General features: G+C 43.0%; 1 long non-coding RNA gene and 1 pseudogene across 20 annotated transcripts; one reads left to right on the forward strand and one right to left on the reverse strand.

Moving 5' to 3' along the window:
* The first annotated feature begins 9,860 nt into the window (after nt 1-9,860).
* On the forward strand, nt 9,861-14,729 carry LOC119315299. Of its 20 annotated transcripts, none has more exons than XR_005152733.1 (10): nt 9,863-10,282; nt 10,352-10,624; nt 10,740-10,831; nt 10,922-11,078; nt 11,193-11,593; nt 11,973-12,039; nt 12,212-12,928; nt 13,297-13,789; nt 14,043-14,183; nt 14,672-14,729. It is a non-coding gene; the product is annotated as an uncharacterized LOC119315299 (long non-coding RNA). The 20 variants fall into 20 exon arrangements; XR_005152729.1 differs by having other exon boundaries at nt 9,866-10,282; nt 12,810-12,928; XR_005152746.1 differs by having other exon boundaries at nt 9,867-10,282; nt 11,193-11,236; nt 12,810-12,928.
* Nucleotides 14,730-17,861: 3,132 nt separating this feature from the next.
* Nucleotides 17,862-18,227, reverse strand: part of LOC119299003 — a 1,488-nt pseudogene continuing 1,122 nt past the window's right edge.

An 18,227-nucleotide genomic window follows, 5' to 3' on the forward strand; every position in this document is an offset into this window, starting at 1 on the left:
ATTTGATGTTGTTGGGGGATTTGTTGTTGCGGGATTTGTTGTTGTTGGAGGAATTGTTGTTGTTGGGGGAATTGTTGTGGTTGCTGGGGGATTTGATGTTGTTGGGGGATTTGTTGTTGGGGGAATTGTTGTGGTTGGGGGAATTGTTGTTGTGGAGTATGCAATTCCTTGCCTCTAGGGCTTAGCAGCCTACTGGCACTGGCGATGTTCATCGCCATGGCAAGGAGGACAAATATGATGAAGGTCTTCATGTTTGATTTGTGTTTACTATTGCTCACTTGGCTTTGGTATTTCAACGCTAGGTCCTTGAAGGTTAGATGATGGAAGAGACCCTCATGGTGTAGTCGTATTTATAGCTGGCATCGCACATTTGTTTTTGATCTTCACACTCGTTTCTTGAAAAAGTGCTCTTAAGCTTATCGACCTAATAATTTGGTATGTTGTGTTTGATGGCACTACTTACTAGCGTGACTTTGGATTGTTCATCATAGTTGATTGTTCTTTCTCATATCATCTGGGTGTATCAAATGCTTGATAACGCATAATGACTCATCGTATTCACTTTACACTTCAAATATTGATCTAGATTTTGTCCGTCTTTCTGATTTAGCTTGTGATGTTCTGCATGTTGTTAGGTATATCCAGATTGGCATAACTTAAGGGAACTAAGTTTGTAATCTTCACACTCGCTTCTTGAAAAAGTGCTCTTAAGCTTATCGATTACCTAATAATTTGGTATGTTGTGTTTCATGGCACTACTTACTAGTGTGATTTTGGATTGTTCTTCATAGTTGATTGTTCTTGCACATATCATCTAGGTGTATGGAATGCTTGATAACGACAAATGACTCATCGTATTCACTTTACACTTCAAACATTGATCTAGATTTTGTCCCTTGCTCCGAGTTAGTTTGTCATGTTCTATATGTTGTTAGGCGTATCCAGATTGGCATACTTAAGGGAACAAAGTTTGTAATCTTGTGTGTGTCATTGAGATAGATCACACTATTAATGCGAAGATTGTTCTATACACAATTTTTTCTGAACTAACTTTATATTTTTTGTACAATATATATGTAAGATGGATAAGCATAGATGACTCATCGTATTACCTTTTCATATGGAGTGGTTGTATTGTCATATGAGTTACTAATAGAAAACAAAGTATTAGGGCTTTGCGTGGCTTGATTGATTCACTCCACGTAGACATGAACATTTCTTTTGTATTTCATTCGTTGGTTAATCTAAGTTTGTACATATTGTTTCAAGTTGTTCATATAGTTTCTAGGTTTCTTTTATTGAATTTATTACCACCAGTATAGGAAGCTATTAGTACTATGATTGTTGATACTGATACAGAACAAAGAGGAAAGATAGAGCAATATACAGTTGATTTTGTCTGGTAATTATATAAGTGTCTTTTTTTCTATTTTCTTGTAAGCAAGGAACCTACAAAAAAGAAATGAAATAAGTTCTCCTTCTACACGATACGTGAATAAATGAATTTAGGACATATCATGCCTGACTGAATGGGAACTGGCCTATCGCCGTCATGTAGCAAACACAAGCCATAATGCCGATACACTTGGCTCATGCAACATGCACACGTGAACAAAAGAAGAGCCTATCAGTATATTTATATTTTTTACTTCTCTTATCCTTGGCCATATTATTCATACATATGGTTGCATCGAATCAATTGACTTGTCAATGCCATGGACCAGCTAGCATACTAATGTTTTTGTGTGTGTGGCTTTAGCTGTTGCAAAACCTCTACATATGTTTTTTTTCATTCCTTTACCCTCTACCACTTATTTTCAGATTGATGGAAAGTGAAGTTTCAGACAAGGAAACAAAACACGATTACATCCTCCTCCATGCAGCTTCGTGGAGGCTAATTATAATTGAAACTCATGTTAATCGCACTGGATGTCATGCCAGATTCGTGTAGAATTTGCCGGATCGATTGACTAGGGTTTGACCCTTGGATTTTTAACCTTGTACGTCGTAATTTTTGTTGTACATGGATTAGTAAAGGTCTATAGTCGATCCACCATCATCACTATGAATCAGTATTACAGATTCAGAACAGGTCTTTGTCAGAGAAGGAAGTAGGAGTAGCCAATGATACAGGAAAAAGCCAGCGAGACCTGCCTGCCTGGCTGTGAACAGTTCATCTCCTTCTCCTTGCTATTAATGTTGTGTTAAAATACCTAACTAGCTAGCTAGCAAATCATAGGTTGTCCTTCTCTAAAAAAACTGTAGAAAGTTCTTTGAATGTAGTTAATTAAACAAGTGAAATTTGAAAAGAAAAATTATTTTGAAGTTGTTGGTTTGTTTGTTGTTGCTATTGTTTTCGTTGTTCTCGAAACAGGCTTTCACACTGCTTTATAAATAAAGCAATATCCAAAGATGTACACGGCCGAACGATACAATATGGTGAGGTAGCCCCTACAAAGCCGATCTTGAGATATCACGCACACGCGCACACGACTACGCTACCAGCAACAAGCACCGAAAGAACTAAACATCCTCACGCTACGGACTAGCACACCAAAGCTCCACGAGAACGCCCCCAAGAGGGAGAATGGCATAGAGCGTCGCCGCTGCCAAGTCCATACCGGACAAAGGTCTACACCTGGAGACCTGACACGGAGAGAAGAAGCACAACAACGTCTTCAAGAAGAGCGCGACACCCATGAGTGTCGTCGGTGGCGGTGCCCAGGCATGGAGCTTTCGCTTGGCAACTCACCCGTGCCACCATGAGGTCCTCAAGAGTAGCGCCGCGATGTTCAATCCCATGATCTTGATTAGGACGCTGCCCCTCCGAAAGAGAAGGCACGTCTGAGTTTATAACCGCAACACCTACCGTTGCCCACACAACCCGGGAGGGGAGCCACCACAACCGGAATAATGCCCGCCCAAGAGCAACCATGTGGCCCGCCATCAGGGGACGCCAACCCAGTATCGCTGTCGCGAGATACCATACACCACTCACATCACAATGCAACCAACCATGGTAGGAAGAGAGACAACACTCCATCTACTCCTACCCTAGCCTATGTCCCAATGTTTGGTTAGGCGCCTCCACCATAGGACGCACCCACACCTGCATCCCCAGCCAATGCTCCATGGACTAGGGGGGCCACCGGCGAGCCAACCTCGAGCCCTTGGTCAGGCGAGCTCACACGACGCCATGTCCGTGTTCTCTGACACTGATCTGCTCATGAATGCAATGCTAACACAACTATCACCACCGAGCAGCACCCAAGCTGGCTCGCTTCGCAATGCACAAATCATGGCAGGTAAAGCCCGGCATCAGTCACCAGCCAGTGACTGCCGACGGCCATTGTCGAGGCTAGCTCAGACGCCAAGTCTGTGAACTGAGGCACTGGTCCGCCAGCCGACACAATGTATGCCTGACCACCACATCCATGAACCATCACCGACGCTACAACGTGTGGAGGTGCCTCCCCCAACCTAGCTTCAAGCATCCACCTTGGCTTGACTGGCAGCGACCCAGAGCAGAGAAATCCTACTCCAAGGAGACTACGCACCGAACCTCATGTGATGAGAAACCAACCCCGACAAGGACGACCATATCAAAATCCATGCCTGGTGGCTAGTCTGCGTCACTAGCCCGCTGCCTACATACGCACCCAGACAAGGCGGGCGCCGCCCGATCAAGAGGGGGCCCGCTTAGAGCAGATGGCAACTCCCGTTGCTGAGCAGCTGCACCAATGCTAACCCCACCTCTCCATTGACACCCCCCGCCTAGATCCACCGCCACCAGCCAAAACCATGGCCACCATCCACCGCCCATTGTCATGTCTCCACGCCCGTGAGAGAGACCGCCGAAACCCACCATCACTAGCTGTCGCGCTCAGAAGAGGGAGAACTGCCACCATCGCCTTGTGCCGATTGTCACAACTTGTCAGCCAGATCCACACTGCCATGGCTATCACATGCCTGCCTACACAGTAGGATTTGCTAGGTTTTACCATGTCTGCACAATTTTTTTTCCTGTTTTCTCCAAGATGTTGTTTTTAAAGTTTGCTTGCAGGTTTAAGGAAAGGAGGAGATCACTATCACCACCACCTCGTGCAAGGGGATGTCAGCATCAGTCATCTTTACCATCATCCACCTCCATCGCATTGTAATACCAAACCCATGTGGATCCATACATGTATTATCTGTGTGATTCATCCATGTTTACCACCACTATTTCCACTATTCGCACGATGTTTGTCGTCTCCATGTGTGATTTGTTTCCTCAGTTTTCAGGGATATGGACGAACCATGGTATGTATAGGAGCTGAAATGTTAATTAGGGTATAAGATTCTCTACTGAATGTTTGTTTTAAAAGCATTCATGAATTTTGTGAAGGGGCCCCACTCGCCATTTCCATCGCAAGGCCACGAGGCATATCATCGAGGTTGTAAAGGTTAGGATGTTGAGGTAACTTGAGGTGAGAGTAAAAGACTCTCTACCTCGCCTTTGCAACTGCTAGGGGAATAATAGAGAGTCCTCAATAAGGCAGCTTCCACGGGGAAACCCTTAATTACCGTAGTGAGAAGTAGAGTGGGGAAGCTAAAGTGATGGCCTGCATGGTATGGAGTACACCTCGAGTATAACATATTGTGTACCCGGATACGCCCAATGACAAATATTAAGAGTGACTCAAGTATCTAGCTTAGAATTACGAAGTGGCATATGATACCTTAGACACACTGCAATGGGAATTATGGTGTCCCTGAGAATGACTCAATCCTCCATTGTTCCACATCTTTATTCATTCTGCTATGCTTTTTTAGTTCTTTTGGGTTATTTACTTTTGTTCGCACTAAACTTAGAAGTCAATATAATCTTCGCCGTTCACTTGCTTTGTGTCGAAAACTAAGATGCAGGCACATTACAATAAGTGTCTCTTAGGGACAAAGTCCAATTCATGTATTCCCTGTGGGATTTATACTCATACTTAAATAGGTGAAAAATAAACCATGTGCACTTGCAGATCATCAAGCTTTTTCTGGCCCTAGGAGCGTAGTGCTTTTGGGGCTGTATTGCGTTTTGTTTTATTTCATGTTTATGGGTGATAATGTCCGCCTCCACAACTTGTTGTTTGACTCGGCATTGGTGGACTCCCTACGTAGGTGTGTATCGAGTGGAGGGCTGAGGAAGCCCATTATGATTTCAGTTGATTGTATGCAAATTATGATTTTTGACTCAAGTTGAGGGGGTCATTTTCCTTCAAATTTAGAACCTTGTTTGATGGGTCATGATTTGTGAGAGGATACTTTTTGTCCCGCTAAGATTGTTATTGTAGATAATTGGTACTTAAACTCATTTTGTGAATGGAACATCAAAGGCGAAAAGTGCATAAGTAATCAATTATTCTCACTATAAATGAACAATGAAATCTGGCATGGAGTTCGTGGAAAACATAAACACCTAGTTTGATGTAGATGCATGTCAGATAAGATGGTTACAAACTCATGGAGCTCTACATTGAAGTGTTATATTGCAATTACTCCTTACTCCCTAATTAATAGTACTTTAATTTGGACCAAGTTTCACACACGTTAAGTATGTTATGTTCATAATACTACACTTCATAAATAAGTAGATAGCGCATAACATTGAGATTGTAGATAGGGATGAAAATCGAAATATGGCATGAATGTAACAATTGCCAGCAATACGCTTTAGAAAAGAACTTATTTGTCTTTTATTCCCATGTTTGAACTAGTATAGGTTAGGGTTACACATGATGGTCACATCACTTTATTTATCATTGTTACATTAAATGCTCCATCGACTAATAACGATGATTCACCCGTCTAGTATTACATCTCTTCATTTCATCGTCCAGTGATACTTATAACATCGCTCCCAGTTGGTTGTTGGTGTGGAGAAGGTTGTTATGATTGATGGGGGAATGGTTGCTGCTGTGGGTATGGTATGGGAAATTGTTGTTCGGGGAATTGTTGTTTGTTTTGCTAGGGAAATTGTTGTTGTTGTGGCAATTGTTGTTGCGGTAATTATATGTTCTTCCATGATCTAGAAAATAAAAGACCTCGCTCTTACCGTCTCTGCATGTCTGTCATCAAACATCCGTAAACTCGTTAAAATTAAGTGAAATGGTTCAACTTTTGGAGTACAGTTCTTCTCGCCTTGAGGAGAATTTGACGCGTCGTGTCACTCTACGAATTCCACTTCGTCTTATCACTTCAGAAAACACAACAAAGTTGGTTCCAGAAAAAAACTCCATGTGTAAAGCTTTACTAATTATCTTGTACAAAGTTCACATACTTAGCTCTACACAAACTGTAGAAAGTTCCAACCCTCTGCCGCAAAAAAGAATGAAACCTTGATAAGGATTTGACATGTAAAGTGAAAAAGGTGAGTCAGTTTTTTCTCAAAATAAAATACCAAGCACCATGCTTTCGTGACAAACATACTATCTTTTGCACAACTAGCCAAACAAATTTTGATGATCAATCCTATATTAAACTTGTGGCTAGTGCAACCTGACAGAATATACAAAATGATCCATTTCAGAAGCATGCATGCAAAAAAATTGGAAAACGAATGAAAAAAATAATCGCTAGCTGGAATTTCATTCAATCATCCCATCCAAGCTGGTACAACCACACCGACTGCAATCCGACATCTACATAATGAGATGTCCACAACCCATCACGTCCAAAACAAAAAGATAAAAAAAATGCAAAGACGGCAAGAGGTTATGCCATAAATGGACTTGTGCCGCAAAGATCATCACAAGTACAAAGCACAAATAGAAACATCAAAGGCAAGTAGAAGTAGTCAAGAGCAATTCACCATAAAGACACATCCCCATCCTTTCCCTCACCACCATTGCATCGGCCAGCGCCAATGAACAGCTCGAGGGCAGCAGGATCAATGCTAGTGAAAGCGTTTCACCGACTTCATCTTGCTGAGAAAGTCCATGCAAGGAATCGACATGAAAGAAAGTGTTTAGTTAGTTCAAATATGGATATCCTTAGAACATCCTAATGAATGAGAAAACCTGTGTCGGTCATTCATCAACAAAATCCATGTCAACGCGCTTGGATGGATCATGCATTCAGGAACAAAAGTCCAAGGGGACGACCTATATATATAGTTTATTTGCTTGGTAACTCTGGTTTAGCACTATCACTAGTAGAAAAGGGGGCAATGGTCCAGGCCGGGTCAGCCCATTGGTCCCGGTTCAATCCAGAACCGGGACCAATGGGGGCATTGGACCCGGTTCGTGAGCCCCGGGGGCCGGCCGGGCCACGTGGGCCATTGGTCCCGGTTCATCTGGACCTATTGGTCTCGTTTGGGGGGACGAACCGGGACCAATGTGCCTCGCTCCTGGCCCACAACCATTGGTCCCGGTTGGTGTAGTGAACAGGGACCAAAGGCTGCCCTTTAGTCCTGGTTCGTGGCACGAACCGGGACCAATTAGTTTCCTATATCTACCCCTCGCCCGCGAGCAGAGCACTCCCAGTGCTCTATTTTTCGTGGCCAGCGAGGGGAGAGCTTTGTGGTGCTCTAGCTCACCTCCTATGCACACGAGCTGTTCGATGGAATGCCCGAGCCACACTACTTAAGCTTTCTCCTCTCCAAGCTCGACCTCCAAGCTCCATTTTCCTCAATATTTGTCTAGGTTTAGCGGTCCGTCACGTCCCGTCCCCGTCTTCACCGCCGTCCATCGCCCGCGCCGATCTCGTCGCCGGCACCACCGTGGTGAGCCTCTTGTTCTTATCTTCTTTCTGAAAGGAAAAAAAATCTTACTTGTATATTTATATAGATACTTGTATAATTTTCTTACTTTTATTATTGCATCTTATATAGTGCGATGGTTTTGGTATCCGCCCCCGTCGGCCCTCGTCCTGTCTATGATTCAGATGTGGTATATATTATCTTTTCATAACTATTGGTTCATTTATTGTTTATGACAATTATGCCGACCAACGTGACATAGATTTTATTTATCTAGGAGGTTGTTGAACCGGAAATTCCAACCGACCCTATTGTCGAGAGGTTAAATTTAGTTGAAGAAGAAAACAATTTGTTGAAGGAAAAAATTAGAAAAATTGAGGAGGAGAAGATGATATTGGAGTTGCATGTTGCGGATGTCGTCGATGATCACAAGATCAAGATGGATGCAATGCGCTTGAAGATTAGAAAGATTAGAAAATATGCCATTCATACCGAGGCTGATTAACCTCACATGCAAATCATAAGTGACATGATATGACCACCAACTTGTGCTTTTGATCTTCATCTCCAAAGCACCGACATGATCTCCACCGTCACCGGCATCACACCATGATTTCCATCATCATGATCTCCATCATCGTGTTACCATCGAGGTTGTCACGCCAACCATGCTTCTACTACTATTGCTATCGTTTAGTGATAAAGTAAAGCATTACATAGCGCTTAATGATTGACACGCAGGTCATACAATAATTCAAGACAACCCCATGGCTCCTGCCGGTTGTCACATTCATCGACATGCAAGTAAACACAAACTATTATAAACATGATCATCTCATACATCAAAATATATTTCAACATGTCTTTGGCCATATCACATCACAACATACCCTGCAAAAACAAGTTAGACGTCGTCTAATTTGTTGTTGCATGTTTTACATGGCTGCTATGTGTATCTAACAAGAACGGTTCTTACCTATGCAAAACCACAACGGTGATATGGAAGTTGCTATTTAACCTTCTACAAGGACTGCCTTCATCGAATTCGATTCAACTAAGGTGCGAGAGACAGACACCAGCCAACCATCTTATGCAACAAAGTCACATGTTTGTCGAATGAACCGGTCTCATGTACGTGGACATGTAAAGTTGGTCTGGGCCGCTTCATCCCACAATTACGCTAAATTAAGAAAAAACCAAGGAAGGAAGCAATCTGAATATCAACACCAATAAACTCCTTTGTGTTCTACCCATGATGTCATCTGCGCATAGCCTTAGCTCTGGTACCACTGTTGTTGAAAGTTGCATGGGAAACAAAAAAATTCCTACACTCACCAACATCAATCTAGGAGATGAACATCTACGAGAGGAGAGATTGCATCTACATACCCTTGTAGATCACCAAGAGGAAGCGCTAAGAAACATGGTTGATGTAGTCAAACGTCTTCGCGATCCAATCATGATCCGTCCCGCAAACTCCTGATCTAGTGTCAAATGGACGGCACCTATGCGTTCAACACGCGCACGGCTTGATGATGCCTTCACCTCCTTGATCCAGCGAGAAATGGAGAAGTATTAGTTCGAGTCCTCCAACAACACGACAGCGTGGCGGCGGTGGTGGTGGAGGAATTTCAGCAGAGCTTCCCTAAGCACTACGCGGAAGGAGAAGGACTACGAGGGAGAGGACAGGCAGCGACATGACACAGACGGGTCTGTCTGCCCTCCCTCTATCCCTATATATATAGGGGAAGGGACACTACTGGAAACAGGGAATTTGCCATCAGCCAGCTCTTTGCCATCTGTCAGCTGATGGCAAAGAACATCTTTGCCATCTGCTTATAAAAAACAGATGGCAAAAAACTAACAAACGGCAAAGAACATGGTTGCCATCAGCCAATTTTTGCCATCTGCCAGCAGATGGCAAAGAGGTTGGCAAATCCTGTGGCCGTCAAGAGTGTAACGGCATACCAGCCCCACCTCTTTGCCATCTGCCAGCAGACGGCAAAGATTCTTTGCCATCTGCTGGCAGATGACAAAGAGATGGGACTATCTCTCTCCTTCCTAAAAAAAAGCAAAGAGTGAAAAAATAAAGAAAAGAAAACCCCCAGCCTCCCTAAAAAAACCCCAGCCACCCCGAATCAGACTTAGCCCACTCCCGTGCATGCTGGATAGGGTTCCCCGCCACCCTCACCGGTCGCCGCCGCCGCCCTCACCGGTCGCCGCCGCCATCGGTTTCCCCTACATGGCCGGAGGATAGGCCATCCCGCCGGTCCATTCCCGCCCCACCGCGAGGGAGAAGACCGACCAGTTGCGCCTCCCCGCCGGTCGCCCCCCGCCACCCCAAGGATCAAGGTCGGCCGCGCCGGTCCCCGTCGGTCGCTGCTCCGGATCCAGGCCGCCCACCGCCCCGCCCCCATCAGCCCGGTCTATTTCCCACCGGATCCCATCTTCGCCGCCGTCCGACGTGCCTTCTTCAAGGAGCTGCGACCCCATGTCTCAGAGGAGCTAGCCCCGACGCCAGTGATGCCCGAGCGACGCTCCCAAGCTATGGTGAGCCCCTGCGCCACCGCCCTCTCTCCTCTCCTCCCCTACTCCCTCACCCATCTCTCTCCCCCGCAGACGTACCCCGCCGCCAGGAGGCCAGGAGGCCGCCATGGAGGCCCGTCCCGAGCTCGCCTCGCTGCTCCTCCGGTGACCCTCGCGAGCGGCGCGACCGGATGGGGCACGAACCCTAGCGGCGCGGTCGGATGGGTAACGGACCCTAGCGGCGTGGCCGGATGGGGCACGGGCGCCAGCGGTGGAGCTGGTTGGGGTGCGGCGGCCAACAGGCATGAGATTCAATCGTGAACGATGATTAATCGGGCCATTAATGCCAATCGACGCTCCGGGAAGGTCAGTTTCATCGCTATTCATGCCAATTGATTGATTGCGAGGTTAATCCTGTAATTGAGAGGTTAATCGTATTCTCTGTATATTCACCCCAGCCTATAAAATCCCAAACTTGCAGCTGGTCCTTTCCTACTCTGCTCAGCTTCGCAAACCACAGTCCAAAAGCAAGGTGATGGGTGTTGCTTAGGTTCCAGCTCTGTTTGGTTTAAGGTGATGTGCTTGTTCCAATTCTCAGTTATTGTCTATCTAAATATGTACTGACATGTCCTCCGTCTAATTCATAGTTTCAAATGATTACAGATTCTCTCCAGGTTGGAATTCTAGCGACGTACTGCTTGGTATCTTTGGTTCTTCCAGTTGATCCAACGGCTAATGGACAACCCAGACTGGCCGCTGCTCCTTTCCCAATCTCCTCACTCTTGCAAACCAATCTCCAGCAGCGATGGGTGATGTTCAGGTCTTCAGTTCGTTCCAATTGTCTCTGTTTGATGCACCTCCTCTTCCCCCAACCTTCACTTTTAGAATTTGTTTTGTTTACTGATACTGTTCTTTGTGCTCACAAAAAATGCAGGTGTTCTGTTGGATTAGAAAGTTTAGGAATTAACCATTTGGAAGGTGATCCACTGGTTTCTATGTTTCCAATCTATACAGTACCTCTTGCTGCTCCCCTGAGCAATTATTTGACCATTCACCAATATTATACTACATACTTTGTACTCCGGTCCAATGTTATCCCATGTACAGATTTGTTCTTTGTCTAATTTATAGATTCTAATGCTTGGATGCTCGATACAAGGTCGAATTCAAGCTATGTACTGCTGGTTTCCTTTCTTTCCTCCACGGCGACCTGATACGGCCCATACGGGCTGCAAGGAGGCTCCAGAGTTACCACTACCATTGGTCCTCCCTGCCATTTGCTGAATTATGCTTCATCGCATATTAGCCAGAATTCGTGGCTGTTGTTCTATAATCGTAATCGATCAAGCCACTTCCCAGTGCTTATGTAATCTTTGTACTGGTAGGAACTAGGAATTTGGAAAAACAAATCAGTACTACTAATTTACCGTGGAGCCTTGACAACATCGTGCTTTGTTTATTCACTTTTAAAAGTTAAACTTAAACTGGCAAAGTGGTTACTGTTTTATTTCATCCCTGTTAGTCAAAGCTCATGTAATGTGACTTGCCAAGTTTCTGTTGAATGTATTGTTTAAAAAGAAAGATCCGAAGGACTGATTATTTGGCATCAAATTAAGTACTGTCCTGCATGAACTTTGTCATGTTTACCCTCTTCTATATTTTTTATATGCTTTACCAACTATATCTCCTGATGTTATAAGTATTACCTTTGTAGGCTGATACTATTACAGTGAAGACATAGAACATGAATTATAGAAGTTATTGAGCAAGGGGTGAGGCAGGTCAATCTCTCTTGTCCTGTTTACTACAATGTTATAGTGAATGTTCAGGATTCTACCAGCGATTATCTCCCAGTCTTTAGGTTGACCAATTTCATACAAGAACCCTTTGTACTTATCTTATTTATGAGTATTATGACACTTCGATGACATGATTTTCTAGTGTAATTTTCAGATTTTGCAGAAAGAAACACCTAACATCCAACAGCTGACAGCATCATAAGCATTGTTTCCCCTTACCAATAACGGTGCCATGTAAAGGGACTAGCTACACCTACTGATTAATAATACAAAGATTAAGATTCCCTGGGAGTTGGGATTGCATCTTTATTTTGCGGCCACTTCAGTTCTTTGCTTTGATATGGCAGGATTGGTCATCTGATAACCCTAAAAGGTCCTCTTTCTTATCAAAACGAACAATTACTCCAATAGAAAAAAATTGACCAGCTGATAGATAAATATATTTTATTTTTCTGAATGTTGTATTTATCGACTCTAGCATGGGAGAACAAAGTACGAACAGTGTGTTTGGAATTTCAGTGAAGCCATTGTTCGGTTCTTTTTGGATAGATTGATTTATTTAGGTTCTGTTCTCGTTTATATAATTTGATTTTTCACTCGGTGACAATGTTAATTGTAAGTAAACTGAACCATTTGAATCTATTTTATGATGCAACCATTTATATTTTCAATTAATTTCTTTGTTATTTACTCAAGATGGGCATAATCAAATTAGGCAGGCTTCTCATAGTATTATACTCATCATGGCGTAGGACAATGCTGCAAGGAGAAACATCAGTATGAGCTGCAAGGACAAGATGCCCACCCAGCCTGTGCTGGCAGCAACCTGACTTCGTTGTCAACAACTTGATGAGGACCAAATCGACTTCAGGTGCATTCTTTACTCCTAGCGCAACAGAAAAACATTTGCAACATGGCCCTGCATCTAACTGCTAGAACTTGGACATTGCCGCCATGTGTTTGAGATTATGTTTAAAAAATACTTATGCAATGGTTATTTCTTTTCATAAATTGTGGGATTTATAGTTGAAAAAGTATTAATTTATATATAGAGGATATCAGCTTATTGTTCAGAGCAATGCTAAAGGTAGTGAATTTAGGAAACAATATATTACATATTATACACTATCAGTTACAGTAGCTACTGTTTTTGTAGTTTAGTTTTCCTATAGAATAAAATGTTATATGCAAATAATTTTTATAGATTAAGTAACATTAGTGTTGTTGTGTTGTCTGCAGATTATTTCTAGAAGATGCTATATACAAATCCTTTCTCTGCAATTTTTTGCCTCACACAACTTTCACCCTTTTCAAGCCAACGCCGTCGGCCAGTACAACCACTTCCTCCTCCTTCATTTATCTCTCTCTTGCTGACTGCCTTCCTGCTTCCTTCAGGCAGATTCATGATGCACACATGAGCAAAGTCAAATTTAATCGCACCCAGAAGATGGCGGCAAGCACATTTGGCTGCCGGGACAAGAAATAGTTTATCCGTCACTGCCATTTGCATTATCCATGCCTGTTGATGTGGTTGATACTTACAGCAAGTACTCGCTCATCCTCTCACTGAATCTATAGTTTTATCTTCCTAGCTGTTTATGGCTGAAACTGGGGATTACGTATTACAAGCTCGCAGTTATGTACTGCTGGAGAAGGAAAAATTAGTCAGTGGCTGCTGTTGATGCTCATGCCCTTTTGCCGGAAATAGTAACAACAACAGCAGTCACCTTGGGTAATTTCTCTTACCCAATATATTTACAGTTGTCTCTCTAAGCTATTTATGTGTCAAATTCAGGACGAGGCAAGGTAGACCTCAGAACTATGTATGACGTTTCTTTACTGATGGTGTGTTGGAATCTTTTTTATGAATGAATAGTTTATCCGTCACAGCCATTTGCATTATCCATGCCTGTTGACGTGGTTGATACTTACAGCAAATACTCGCCTATCCACTCACTGAATCTATAGTTTTATCTTCATAGCAGTTTATGGCTGAAACTGGGGATTACGTATTACAAGCGTGCCTCACAGTTATGTACTGCTGGAGAAGGAATAATTAGTCAGTGGCTGTTGTTGATGCTCATGCCCTTTTGCCGGAAATAGTAACAACAGCAACAGTCACCTTGGTAATTTCTCCTACCCAATATATTTACAATTGTCTCTCTAAGCTATTTATGGGTCAAATTCAGGACGAGGCAAGGCAGCCTCAGAACTATGTATGACGTTTCTTTACTGATGGTGTGTTGGAATCTTTTTTATGAATGAACTAGATTTCTATGCAGCAAAAACTATAATATACTGAATCCACCAATGAGAGTAACTACAACACGTGTTACTGGACTTCCCCTATTAGTAAATCCGTTTGCATGTTATAATTTATAGACTGGACTTGCTGTTGTGAGGAGTTCACACATCCATTGGAATAGTTTTCCCGCTAGAGAGTCCTTGCCAAATCTGCATCAGAAGATTGGATGTTTGTTTTTTCTGCCATGCCTATTTTCTTGCTATATATCTCATGCGTCTTTCTATCTATCTTTACAAGATTCTGAATATCTGCTTTTAAAATTTGTATCATTTGCTGCAAACACTTTAATTCTTCTTTCCCATTTTGTAGATTTGCTTCAGATCACGGAAGCTTGGGTTGATGGAGTGCTTGTCTTTAGTTTTTGTTTTGACTTTGTGAAACTTGCTACCTATGATGAAACTGTGTAATATTGATGAAACTATGTATATGTATGGATGAAACTTGCTACGATTGGTAACATGTGTTGGATATGTGTTCGATATATATGTGTTCATGACTATTGGTAATATGTGTTGAATATGCTATATTGGTCATATAAATATATTTGTGTTTGATTTTCTGTGAAAATGAATTGATATAAGAAAAAAATGGGGCAATATAGGCACTTTGCCATCTACTGGCAGATGGCAAAGAGCTTTGCCATTAGCTGGCAGATGGCAAAGAGGCCACGTGTCATCTACATGTAAAATTTGGGCTGGCCTATTTGGGCCCTTTGCCATCTACCAGCAGATGGCAAAGCTCTTTGCCCTCTGCTGGCAGAAAGCAAAGCATGCAACCTTTGCCATTTGCTAGCAGACGACAAAGTATGTCGTTAGCCTTCTAACGGGGCTAACCCTGTTAAGAGGCTTTGTCATTTGCCAGCTGATGGCAAATGCACAGGCTCTTTGCCATCAGCCAGCAGATGGCAAAGAAGCGTTTGCCAGCAGGGTTTCAGACAAACTGTTTGCCATCTGCTGGCAGATGGCAAAGCCTTGGCAGATGGCAAAGTGCCAGATTCCAGTAGTGGGAGGAGCTGGGGATGCCCTATGGGTTCCCTTAGGGGGCGGTGACCACCATAGATCGGGGCGCCCCTAGGGAAACCCTAGGGTGGCTTGCCCCCCAAGCTAGGCGGAGGCAGCCCTAGGGGGTTGCCCCAACCCTTCTGTCATGGTGGGATTGGGTGTGGAGGGCGCACAACCCCTTAGTGGGCCGGTGTGCTCCCTCCCCTTGTCCCATGAAGCGCCCCAACACTTACCGGGGCCCCCCGAAACCCCTTTCCGTACTCGGTCGATTTCCCCGGTACCGCTGGAACAATTCCGGACTCCGATACCCTTCGTCCTATATATCAATCTTCACCTCCAGACCATTCTGGAGTTCCTCGTCATGTCGGGGATCTCATCCGAGAATCCGAACAACCTTCGGTAACCACCATAATGACCCAACTATACTTATATCGTCACCAAACGTTAAGTGTGTAGACCTTGCGGGTTCGAGAACTATGCAGACATGACCGAGACACCTCTACGGTCAATGACCAATAGCATGACCATGATGCCCATATTGGTTCCTACATATTCTACGAAGATCTTTATCAGTCGAACCTCGATGTCAAGGTTTCAGTCAATCCCGTATGAAGTTCCCTTTGTCCATCGGTATGTTACTTGCCTGAGATTCGATTATTGGTATCTCCATACCTAGTTCAATCTCGTTACCGGCAAGTCTCTCTATTTCGTAATACAAGATCCCGTGGCTAACTTCTTAGTCAAATTGATTGCAAGCTTATTGTGATGTTGTATTATCGAGTGGGCCCTGAGATACCTCTCCATCATACAGAGTGACAAATCCCAGTCTTGATCCATGCCAACTCAATAGACACCCTTGGAGACACATGTAGAGCATCTTTATAGTCATTCAGTTACGTTGCGATGTTTGATATACACAAGGCACTCCTCTGGTGTCAGTGAGTTTCATGATCTCATGGTCATAGTAACAGATAATTGACATGCAGAAAACGATAGCAATAAACTTGACAAGACCATATGCTACATTCATAGTTTGGGTCTTGTCAATCACATCATTCTCCTAATGATGTGATCACGTTATCAAATGACAACTCATGTCCATGACCCGGAAACCATGGCCATCTTTGATCAACTAGCTAGTATGGTAGAGGCTCACGATGGACACGTTATTTGTCTATGTACCCACACATGTATTTCAGTTTCCAATCAATACAATTATAGCATGGATAATAAACGATTATCATGAACAAGGAAATATAATAATAAAAATTTTATTATTGCCTCCAGGGCAAATTTCCAACACTTCCGATGATTTGTGAGTAGTTTACGACAGCCCTTCGGGTCCATAGCTAGAATCTAGATGGCTTCTTCTATCTCTTTGATCTTCAATCCAAAGTTCTTCTCAATGTTCTTGGAGTTCTATCCAATGTAATCTTCTTTTGCGGTGTGTTTGCTGGGATCTGATAAATTATGAGTTTATGATCAGATGATTCATGGGGATATTTGAGTCTTCTCTGAACTCGTTTATGCGTGATTATTTTACCTTTGTATTTCTCTCCAATCTATCGATTTGGTTTGGCCAACTAGATTGGTTTATCTTGCAGTGGGAGAGGTGCTTTGTGATGGGTTCAATCCTGTGTTGCTCAATCCTAGTGACAGAAACGGACATGGCACATATTTGTATTATTGACATTAAGGATAAAAAGATGGGGGTTAATCATATTGCTTGGATTTACTTTGTCTACATCATGTCATCTTGCTTAAGGCGTAACTCTATTTTATACCTAAAACTCTAGATGCATGCTGGATAGCGGTCGATGGGTGAAGTATAGTAATAGATGCAGGCAGGAGTCGGTCTACTTGCATCGAATGTGATGCCTATATACATGATCATTGCCATGAATCCGTCATAATTATTTGCTTTTCTATCAATTGCCCAACAGCAATTTGTTTACCCACCGTATGTTCTGCGATCAAGAGAGAAGCATCTAGTAAAAACTATGGCCCCTGGGTGTACTTTTATCATATATAAAAAACAAAAAAATACCTAGCTGCAATTTATTTACTTTACTTTTATTTTGTATTTTAGTTTATCCATCTATCACTATCAGAATTAATCATTGCAAATAACCTCTACGAGGATTGACAAGCCTCTTATTTGCATTAGGTGTCAGTGTTTGCTTTTGTGTGTGCAGGTGCTGTTAACAAGGTTTTGTGTGGTTCACCTACTGGATTGATAACCTTGATTCTTAACTTAGTGAAATACTTATTTGTACTATACTGCATCATCCTCTCCTCCTTGGGGAATTAACAAAACAGTATACAAGTAGCACTCTCCATTGAAATGTTAAATTGTAATTAGTCCTTACTCCCGAATTAATTGTACTTCAATTTGAAACAATTTGAAATAAGTAGACATCGGATAACATTGAGATTGTAGTTAGGGATGGAAATCAAAATATGGCATGAATGTAATAATTGCCAGCAATGTGCTTCAGAAAAGAACTTATTTGTCTTTTATTCCCATGTTTGGACTAGTACAGGTCGGGGTTACACATGATGGTGCACATCACTTTATTTATCATCGTTACATTATCCTCCATTGACTAACAACGATGATTCACCCGTCTAGTATTACATCTCTTCATTTCATAGGCCACCGATACTTATAACGTCGCTCCCAGATGGTTGCTGTTGTGGATATTGTTGGTATGGGGAAGGTTCTTGTGATTGCTGGGGTGGGTATGGTATTGGAAATTGTTGTTGGGGGAATTGTTGTGGTGGTTGCTGGGGGAATTGTTGTTGGGGGAATTGTTGTTGTTCAGGGGATTGTTGTGGCCGGGGGAATTGTTGTTGCGGTAAAT

This window comes from Triticum dicoccoides, chromosome 1B (genome assembly GCF_002162155.2).
Source record: "Triticum dicoccoides isolate Atlit2015 ecotype Zavitan chromosome 1B, WEW_v2.0, whole genome shotgun sequence".
NCBI classification, from domain to species: domain Eukaryota; kingdom Viridiplantae; phylum Streptophyta; class Magnoliopsida; order Poales; family Poaceae; genus Triticum; species Triticum dicoccoides.